Source organism: Grammomys surdaster, unplaced genomic scaffold (genome assembly GCF_004785775.1).
Source record: "Grammomys surdaster isolate TR1022 unplaced genomic scaffold, NIH_TR_1.0 110273, whole genome shotgun sequence".
Taxonomy (NCBI): Eukaryota; Metazoa; Chordata; class Mammalia; order Rodentia; family Muridae; genus Grammomys; species Grammomys surdaster.
In genome coordinates this window covers 2,305-11,569 of record NW_021610993.1, presented here as the reverse complement: position 1 = coordinate 11,569, position 9,265 = coordinate 2,305, and the positions used below count along the sequence as shown (strand labels likewise).

At 37.5% G+C, this 9,265-nt stretch overlaps 1 pseudogene; it reads right to left on the bottom strand.

Annotated features, from left to right (window-relative positions):
* Positions 1-410: 410 nt before the first annotated feature.
* On the bottom strand, positions 411-3,216 carry LOC114635501 (annotated as a pseudogene).
* Between the last annotated feature and the right edge of the window lie 6,049 nt (positions 3,217-9,265).

The window sequence follows — 9,265 nt, the reverse complement described above, 5'->3', positions numbered from 1 at the left end:
GAAGAAGAAGAAGAAGAAGAAGAAGAAGAAGAAGAAGAAGAAGAAGACAGATCAGAAGATTTGGGTGTGAAGACTCATTTATATTCCACCATTCCACCACCACCCTATGTTTCTCTCACACTGTGTATGTGAATATGAGGATAATGAAGGGATAAATGGGAAATTATCAAAAATAAATTATCTACATATATTAAAATATCAGAATGTAGCACGCTAATATACATCACGTATACAACTAAAATGGTATTTTGTGAATGAAATCCTCTTCAGAATAGTACAATAAACAAAGGAATGAAAGTATCAATGTTTTTATTCTCGTAAGAAAAAAACTTGGACATCTTGGGCACTAACTCATACACATGTCAAGCTTTTATTTCTTTTATGTCTGAAACAATTCCCCTTGTGCTCACCTCCATGGTTAGGGTGTCTCCAGAATTCTTCATTCCATTCATGTGTGCAACTTTTCTAAGTTCTTTGAAGCCTTTCTGGGTATTGTTGGTCACAATCAGCCACTAAGCTGACTCTGACAGCCGCCTGTCAAAGAAGATATTGGAGGTAGAAACAAGTTTTTGCTGTCATTTTCCATTCAAAATTTAACCATCAGGCTGGTGAGGAGCCTCAGCAGTTAAGAACACTGGCTGCTTTTCCAGAGATCCTGAGCTCAGTTCTCAGCAACCGCATGGTGGCTCACAGCCATCTATAGAAGGATCTGATGTTCTCTTCTGGCCTGTAGATGTATATGTAGCAAAGCATTCATGCATTAAATTCATGAAATTAGAAAACAACAAACAAACAAACAAAAACAAAAAAAAACAATAAAAAAACAGAAAATAAAATTAGCCTTTTAAATATTTGTTTTTTAGTTGAATACCTACCACATATTCTGATAAATGAATCTCTATATTCTTGTGTTGTGTAATACCTTCAGTAAAAGTAGGGACTGATTCAACCACAAAGTGCACTATACTTCTGCAACCTGGATCCACAATGATCCATTTCCCTCTACCTGGATATGCATTTATAGTGTGGCTAATTGAACAAGAATATGAGGGCTGCTTCCAGAGATATATACCAACTTCCATGTAAGCATATAGAAAATATCATTTAATAATGTATTCTTTTCTCTAAATGAATCTGCTAGGATAAATTTTGTATGCTAATTATATCGTCTAAATTTCATTCCTAACCACATCTAATCAACTGTTGACATCTGGATGTACAAGCAGGGTAAATCTGATCCTGCTTCTCAGTTAGACAGTGGAAGCAGCTGCATAACAGTAGTGATATATGTCTCGGGGTGATGAAATTATGTGGCAGATTGAGTCTGCAAGATGAATTTTGTACTTGTCTATGTAAACTCATATCTCTGTATTAACAGAGAGATTTTATTTCTTTAAGTCATTTCTGATCAAATGTGCCTATCCTGATGACCCTGTGGTAGTATTAGTTAAATCTTTTTTCTTTTAATACAAAAGTAAGGAGATCCAGACATCAAGTGAGAGATGTGGGCACTTTTGAATACATGTTTTATGTTGCCAAGTTCTTTCCTCATTTAATAGTTGTGGAGAAAAAAATTGCTGTTTATGTCCTTCATTCATATCACGTGCAACTAAGGTCACCAAACTGCCCAAATCATATTCCTTTCCAACTTTATTTGCACAAATACCACCACATGGATACTTTCTATCTTCAGAGATTTTCCTGTTTCGAAGAAATGCTTTATGTACAATTACACTACCAACTGGTCAGTTAAGGCTTCACAACAAAGTACATTATTCAAGGTTCTATAAAGTCACAGAACTTGTGTTATGAATCTCTCTCTGTCTCCAAATATATAGAGGGATTGGGAAAGTGATACATAAAGATAGAGGTAGGTATATAGAGATTGAGATATATGTATATAGATTTATACATATACAGGTATATAGATACTATAGATATAGGTAAATGGTATTTATTGGAATGACTTACAGACTGCAGTTCTGTTAATCCAGCAATGAGTAGCTGTGGATGGAAAGTCCAAGAATCCAATCCGAGATCTCACACGTCAAACATAATCACTCTACCTTTGATCAATAGCATTAGATGGCAATGTGGTTTTCTATAATTACCCAGTTTTTAAAATTTTATGTTTTTTTCTTTTTTTTATTGGATATTTTATTTACATTTCATATGTTGTCCCTTTACCCCATCCCCCACCCACCCAGGAACCCCCCATCCCCTTACCCCTCCTCCTTCTTCTCCGTGGATGTAACCCCCACCTACCCCCCAACTCCCACTTCCCCACCCTCAAAATTCCCACCCCCTGGGGTGTCCAGCCTTCATGAGGTCAAGGATCCCATCTTCCACCTGTGCCCAGCAGGCTAAATAACACTGCCTTGTCATAACATTTCTAAGAAAGCACATAAGTATAAGCTAAAATTAATTAGTACATGGGGTTGAAGAGATACCTAGGCAATAGAGAACCCTTACTGCTGCTGCAATAGACCTGAGTTCAGTTCTTAGCATACACATAGTGGCTCACAAACATCTCTAATTTCAGCTTTCTAGGATACAACACCCTCTTTTACTTCTTTGTGCACCAAGCACACATGTGGTACACATACATATTATAGAAAACATTAATCAATAAATTAACTCATAAACTGTGGTCATCCTTAGAATAAAATACTAGAATTAGTAATGTTTCACAATTAATATATCAACAAATAATATTGACTAAAGTTGAAGACTATGCTAAATGAGCATCCACTATCTGTGCTATTCATAAAGCCACATCATGAATTCATGTTGGGGAAAGACTTGCCTCAGTTACAGTGGTGGAAAGGAAGTTGCTTCTGTCATAACCCAGACATCCAGATAGGGTTAAGTGTCTGGTTCTGTCTCACTAGTGAAAGTGCCATTCAAATGAAGAAGATGCCACTGTTGTTGGCCAGACAATGACACTTATCCAATCCAGGTTTGAATCCAAGGAGATGGAGATAATCAGGAGGTCATCATGACTCAAGATCTCAGTGTCATTGTCTAGAACAGTGTCCTTGTCAAGGATGGGTATCCAGCAGTGATGACTAGGAACAGCTGCAGTAAAGTTCACCAAGATAGTGTTAGGTATCACAATTGAATTGGGGATAAAAACAAGCTATTTGAAGGATCTGGAATTTCCCTAGGCTGCCAACTTGATTCAGCAGTTTCTGAAAGGCCACTGAGGCTGAATAACTAGCTCAAAAGGGAGAAAATTACTTTACTCTAGAAAAGTATTAGGGCAAAACATTAAAAATTATATTTCACAAAGACACCTTAAATAATGTACATCCTGAGTTGTTCTTCATGTGTCCCCATTCATGTCTGCATTGCTGTCATAGAGCAATTACCCTCTAGTGAGATAATGGAGGTTTAAAATGTCCATGCCATCCATAATTATCTTTTATCTCTCTCTTTACCTACTCTTTTTAAAGTCACCAAGCACTTTTCTGCTGTTGTTATTTCTGCAATGGAATTTGTTAAAGACTTATTTTTAAAGCTATTTTGTTTACACAATGCCCCATGGTCAAAGATGGACATTGATCTACAAATCTCAGAAAATAAAAGGTTAAACTATAACATATTGTTAATTGCAGAACATGCAATCTAAAAAGGCACTTAGGTGACCCATTTTACTTTTTTATGCAGTGTGCTGTGTTTAATATTGAACTTTGTTAACAGAGTTAAGGAAAAGAATTAAAGTTAAATTCGTTAAGGTAAACACAGACTGCATGCTGTTTCAAATAAGAATGTCCCTTGCAGACTCATATGTTTGAATGCTTGATTCTCAGTAGATAGAAACTGTTGATGAGATTAAGAGATGTTACCTTGGTGGAGGACAATTGTCACTAGGGGTGTGATTAGAGGTTTATAATATGAATGATATGCCTAATGAGCTTTTGTTCTCTGTTTGCCTCCACCTTGCCTATAATGATATAAGCTCTTAATTATTGTCCTAGTGCTTTGCCTGCCACTATGTTTCCAAGCTCCTTTCTATGAAGAATGTGGACTCATGCCTGAATACTGTAAGCAAGCCCTAAATTAAATATGTTGTTTTATAAGTTGTCTTTCTTCTAGTGTGTTTTCACAGGAATAGAGAATTAACTAAGACAAAAGTTGGTAGCAGAGGGTGGTATATTTCGGTTGCAGGTCTGGTTTTGCAGGTTTTTGAAGAAATATGGAAAATATGAGGACTTTGGAGTACAAAATTGGTACAACATTATATTTTAGTGTCTAATAAGTTTCACTTTGTATTTGCTCCTATTTAAGCTTGGAAGACAACAGTGCTGACAGCAATGTGGACTATGAAGGCCCAACTCAATAGGTTACAGCAAGCAACAATATTAGCAACTGGGATAGTGACCGTTCTTGTGACATTTTGGAGAGAATATGCCTGCTCCTTGTCTTTGTTCTAGAAATATGCCAGAGGGTAAATTCAAAGGTTTAGACTAATTTCATTTGCAGAGATTTCAAGACAGCTTAACATTAATTCTATTGCATGGCTGTTATGAAATATAATAGAGCCTGTGGATATCTTTGGCAGGCTACTAAAGTGTACCCCTGAACAAAATTCACCATGCAAAAGATCTGATACAAAAGAGACTTATTGATAAAGGAGATGGAATTGAGGACCTGGGGAAAGAACAGAAGTAAACAAGTATATGTGTAGAAAGGCAGGCAGACAGACAGACTGGTAGACAGGCAGACAGTCAAACAGGCAGACAGATAGAAGGAAGCAGCAAGAGAGCCATGAGGATAACTAGGGGGAATACGGGTCACACAGCAAGAACAGAGAGGGAACACAAAACAACAAAGCTGGTATAGCTGGTGGTAATTTTATCTTCAGCACAATTTTGGTACACCTGGTATATCTGGCATACTTGCATCAGGGGCAGGTCAACCAATTACTTTGTCCATGAGAGGAGGCCAGTAGAATTACCTCTACTCTAACAATGATTATTAGTGACAACACAAAGTTTAAAAGTGAAAAACAGAAGAAAAGGAGATACTGAGTATGAAGTTTATGTATGAAAAGAGTACCAGAAAATTCTAATATTGCAGCAAAGTCTTGTTCTCAAAGATATAAGATTAAAGGTAAGTCTCAGGCAAAATGCAATAAAATGGCGCCTTTGAGGCAACAACCCCCACCCTGCAAGCTTCCAAATTGTAAAAATATTGTTGGTAGATCTGGGTTTATTTGCTTTAACAGGCACATTTCCCAGTATGCCAATAAACAACATAGGGAGGAATTTTGTCCCCTATGCCAACGAGATTCCTTATGAACTGCTGTGCCAGCATTTTAGGGATAGAAGGTTAGGTTATGTACTCTTTTCTGTAGCTACATGCTGCTGAAATTGCCAGGACTCAGAATGACTGGAAGTCTAGTCAAAGGATGGGAGGGGATTCAGTCAATTGAACATTCATCAAAAGCACATGCTTCAAGAATCCAGATGAAGAAATGGGGAGCAAACACATTAGCTGGCCTGGTTCACCTCAGCTTTCAGCAAATTAAGGGTTCAAAGCCATTTGAAACAGTTTGTATTCCACGGCTGATTCCTGGATAGATGTGTAGGTCAAGTGGAAATCTGCTTAGTCAGATACTGACTAAGGATGGAAGATAAAGTTTATGAACATAAAGGAAAATCTTACATTTCAGGCTCCTCGGTTTACAGTTCTGAAAGTTTTGGGAGAGGAGAAGTTCAAAGAAGTGGGCAATGAGGGAGAGATCACACCCTGAGGAATAGGAAGGTGGGGAAACAGGCTGTAATTATCTGGAGTAAATTTGATCTGTAAGAGGTTGATCCAATTCTTAAGATTCTGTGGGTTCACTAAAATTTATTTATTTATTTTTTTTACTTTACAAAAGAGAAGTTTTGGGTATATTAGCATTACTACTGTTTGTTGTCTGTACTAAAATCCACACTGTAGCTACTGAACAGTTGTCTGTAAAAATGCTGGATAGAATCATGCCTTCTAGTTATTAAAAAAATGATTACTTTTGGTTACAAAGAAGAACATAGTTTTCTCTCTACTGATAGTTGTCTATATATAAAATGGATTGAGACTCTTTTAGCCCAGTGACAAGTGCCTTTAAGTCCATGATTGGAAGACTGTTGTTACTCTTCATTATGTGGGATGATTGATTGATTGATTGATTGATTGAAGAAAGAGAGACACTGCATGAGTTTAGCCATCTCAAGCAGCACAGAATCAACCTCTCAAAGGTTGTACTCCAAACCCTTTCTGCAGAGCCATTTTAATATTACACCAAAGGCATCTTCAGAATGTCAGTTTCTGCATATCAGAACTTCTTGTCTGATCTAGCCGTTGTCCTAAAAGAACCATCACCTTAAGCAATTCTCAGACTTTCTGGTTTGCCAGGCATGGCTCAAGACTAATTTATACAAGGGCTGTGAGAATCATTTAAAAGAATAGCCCTATAAAGTCTCCATCTCATGGGGGTTAGGGGGACCAAGATTTGACACTATTACTGAGGTTATGATGTGCTTACAGATAGGGACCTAGCATGGCTGTCCTCTGAGAGACCCTACCAGCAGTCGACTGAGACAGACAAAGATTCTTACACCCAACAGTGAACTGAAGTTGGAAACCCCTATGGTTGATTAGAAGAAGAACTGAAGAAGCTGAATAGTAGGGTGAACCCAAAGGAATAATAAGAGTCTCAATTAACACAGACCCCCGGAGTTTCTACAGATGAGCCACCCAACAGGCAGTGTACATGGGCTGGTCTGAGACCCCCAGCACATATACAGCAGAGGACTGCCTGGAATGGCCTCAGGAGAGAAGATGCACCTAATTCTCCAGAAACGTGATGCCCCAGGGGAATGCCTGGAGCAGGAGGAGTACCCTCTCCAGGGAAATGGGGAGAAGAAATGGGATAGATAATCCTCCAGAAACATGATGCCCCAGGGGAATGCCTGGAGCAGGAGGAGTACACTCTCCAAGGAAATGGGGAGAAGAAATGGGATGAGAAAGTGTCAGAAGTGGTATTATGAGGTGGGCAACAGCTGGAATGTAAATATATAAAATAATTTTTTGAAACTCGGACAGTAGGCATTGAAAAATTCTATTTTCAAAGATTTGATGCCTTCACTGTGGAATTCATACCAGGTACAATGGTTCTGATAAATTCTGCTACAGAACATGACCACTAGAAATTTAAAATCTCAAGTTTGTGACTGATAACAACATGACCCATCCAGCTCAGTCACTCACACAGGTCTCAAGGGAGGGGGAGAGGATTGAAAAGAAAAAGGCAATTAGAAAACATTATAACATGACTCCAGCCAGTGCTGAGGCTGACACAGCTTTATTTTTCCCAGTCTGTTTTTATGCCATTCTAGGTACATGCAAAATCATGGTCAGTTCTTAGAATAAAGACAAATTACTCAAGCAAAATAGTAAGCAAAGACATCACACAAGGTAGTAACCAAGCAAAGCAGTAAACAGAGCCCCATGATCACTGTTTCTAATATTCTTATCTCAGCCTACTTCGTTGTCTGAGCCCAGTGACAAATGCCAAATTTTTAGAAGTGTCACCAGAAGTTCTCAACAACAGTAGTCAGTGATTTTCCAGTTTATCAGAACTCCATTGGTCAATGTTAAAACTCTAAACTTTTGAAATCTTAGTATAACAATAGCATAATGGAGAGTAAATCTGAAACTTTTATTTTCCTAAATCACTTTCTTATACCTTTAAAACTTGCATTTACATTCATTAAACCACTTTCTTAGACCCTCTGAACTCACATAAAACTTAAAACAACTTTAACCATTTATCAGAGACACAAGTAGTTATTACTAAGAGCAGTCATTGCAAAGCAAGTTCTTTTAAGAAATGGTAAAAAGTTACAGCTGAAACCTGTTTGTCACCTTTAGTATCAAGCCTGTTGGCAAGACAAACCTATTTGTTCTTCTCAAGTGTATGTCTAGTAGCTCTAGAAAGAGCAAGGCCTGAAGGCACATGTGAAATGAAGTAACAAGGTAGCTGAAGGTTTGGGGGAAACAGCTGATTTCTTGGTGCTGCTAAAGTGACAAACTGTGTTAGCATACCCATCAATACCATCAGAGATCTGACAAAGATACTTATATCAGGAAGTTTAATCCAAAAGCCTATGTGTCAATTACAATGACTGAGACTTCCCACTATCTAGATGGTTGACTTAGGCTACAGAAATCTTTATGGCTTTGTTGAGAGCAGTGGTTATTCTTTGGCTTTCATATAGAAAAGAATTTGATCTGCAGCTGCCTCACAGAGCAACTGCCAGATCCAGGTCTCAGAGATTTTCCTACAGAGAAGATACTTGGGAAACTGACCTTACATTAACTTGGCTGGGTAGAGCAATTAGCTCAATGGTGTCCACAGCTTGGGCAGAGCCCTGGTGGCAGATGAGGCATGAGGAAGTTTTCCCAATAGTTAGTAATACCACAATCTATGTGGAGATGTGCCTTTCCCATTGTCTGTTTTGGCAATCTTAAGGTTTCTTGGATTCCTTGTATGATCTCAAATTTCTCTATATCTCAGGAAGCTTCTTGCATTTAATATTTTAAATGCCACAATCAGTAGATCTCTGAAAATTTTGAGGAACATTATCTATTAAGTGTATCTGATTTTATACAAATTTTATCCTTTTTAGTTGCTGGCTTTCACCTTTACCTTAAAAACATATACAGCAGGGTAAATAAAGCTTATTCCTGTAGTTAAATACAGTTGAACATAGCATGTCTAGTGTGCTTCTGAACACAGTAATTAATTTAATCATTTATAATGTGACTATTAACTTGCGTGTCTTAATCATCTTTAACAATTTATAACAAGTTAGTAGCTTTTATAACAACAGAATTTGCACATTTACTTCTATCAAGTTTGAACCTTAAAAAAAGAACAATTTGTGAAATGTCGTAGTTTAATTATCAAAATAAAACTTCAAATGATAATAAATCCAGTCCATGGGGAGACTGTCAACTTTATTCTCCTGGGACTTCTATAGTGCAACATTATAGAGTAACAGAGGTTTTTTTTGTCTGACTTGTTTTCAAAATAGCTAAAATTTAACAATGTTAGCAAAGAGAGGGAGGATAGACCTACATTCCAATGTTCACTTCTGTTAAGCTGAATAGACCTTTGGTGAGGAGAGAAATCCTTTGCCATACTGCCTAGGTCATTGTCTTGCTTCATCATAAGATAGAAAGACACCAGTTTCTGATGTTTTTTATTTGATAC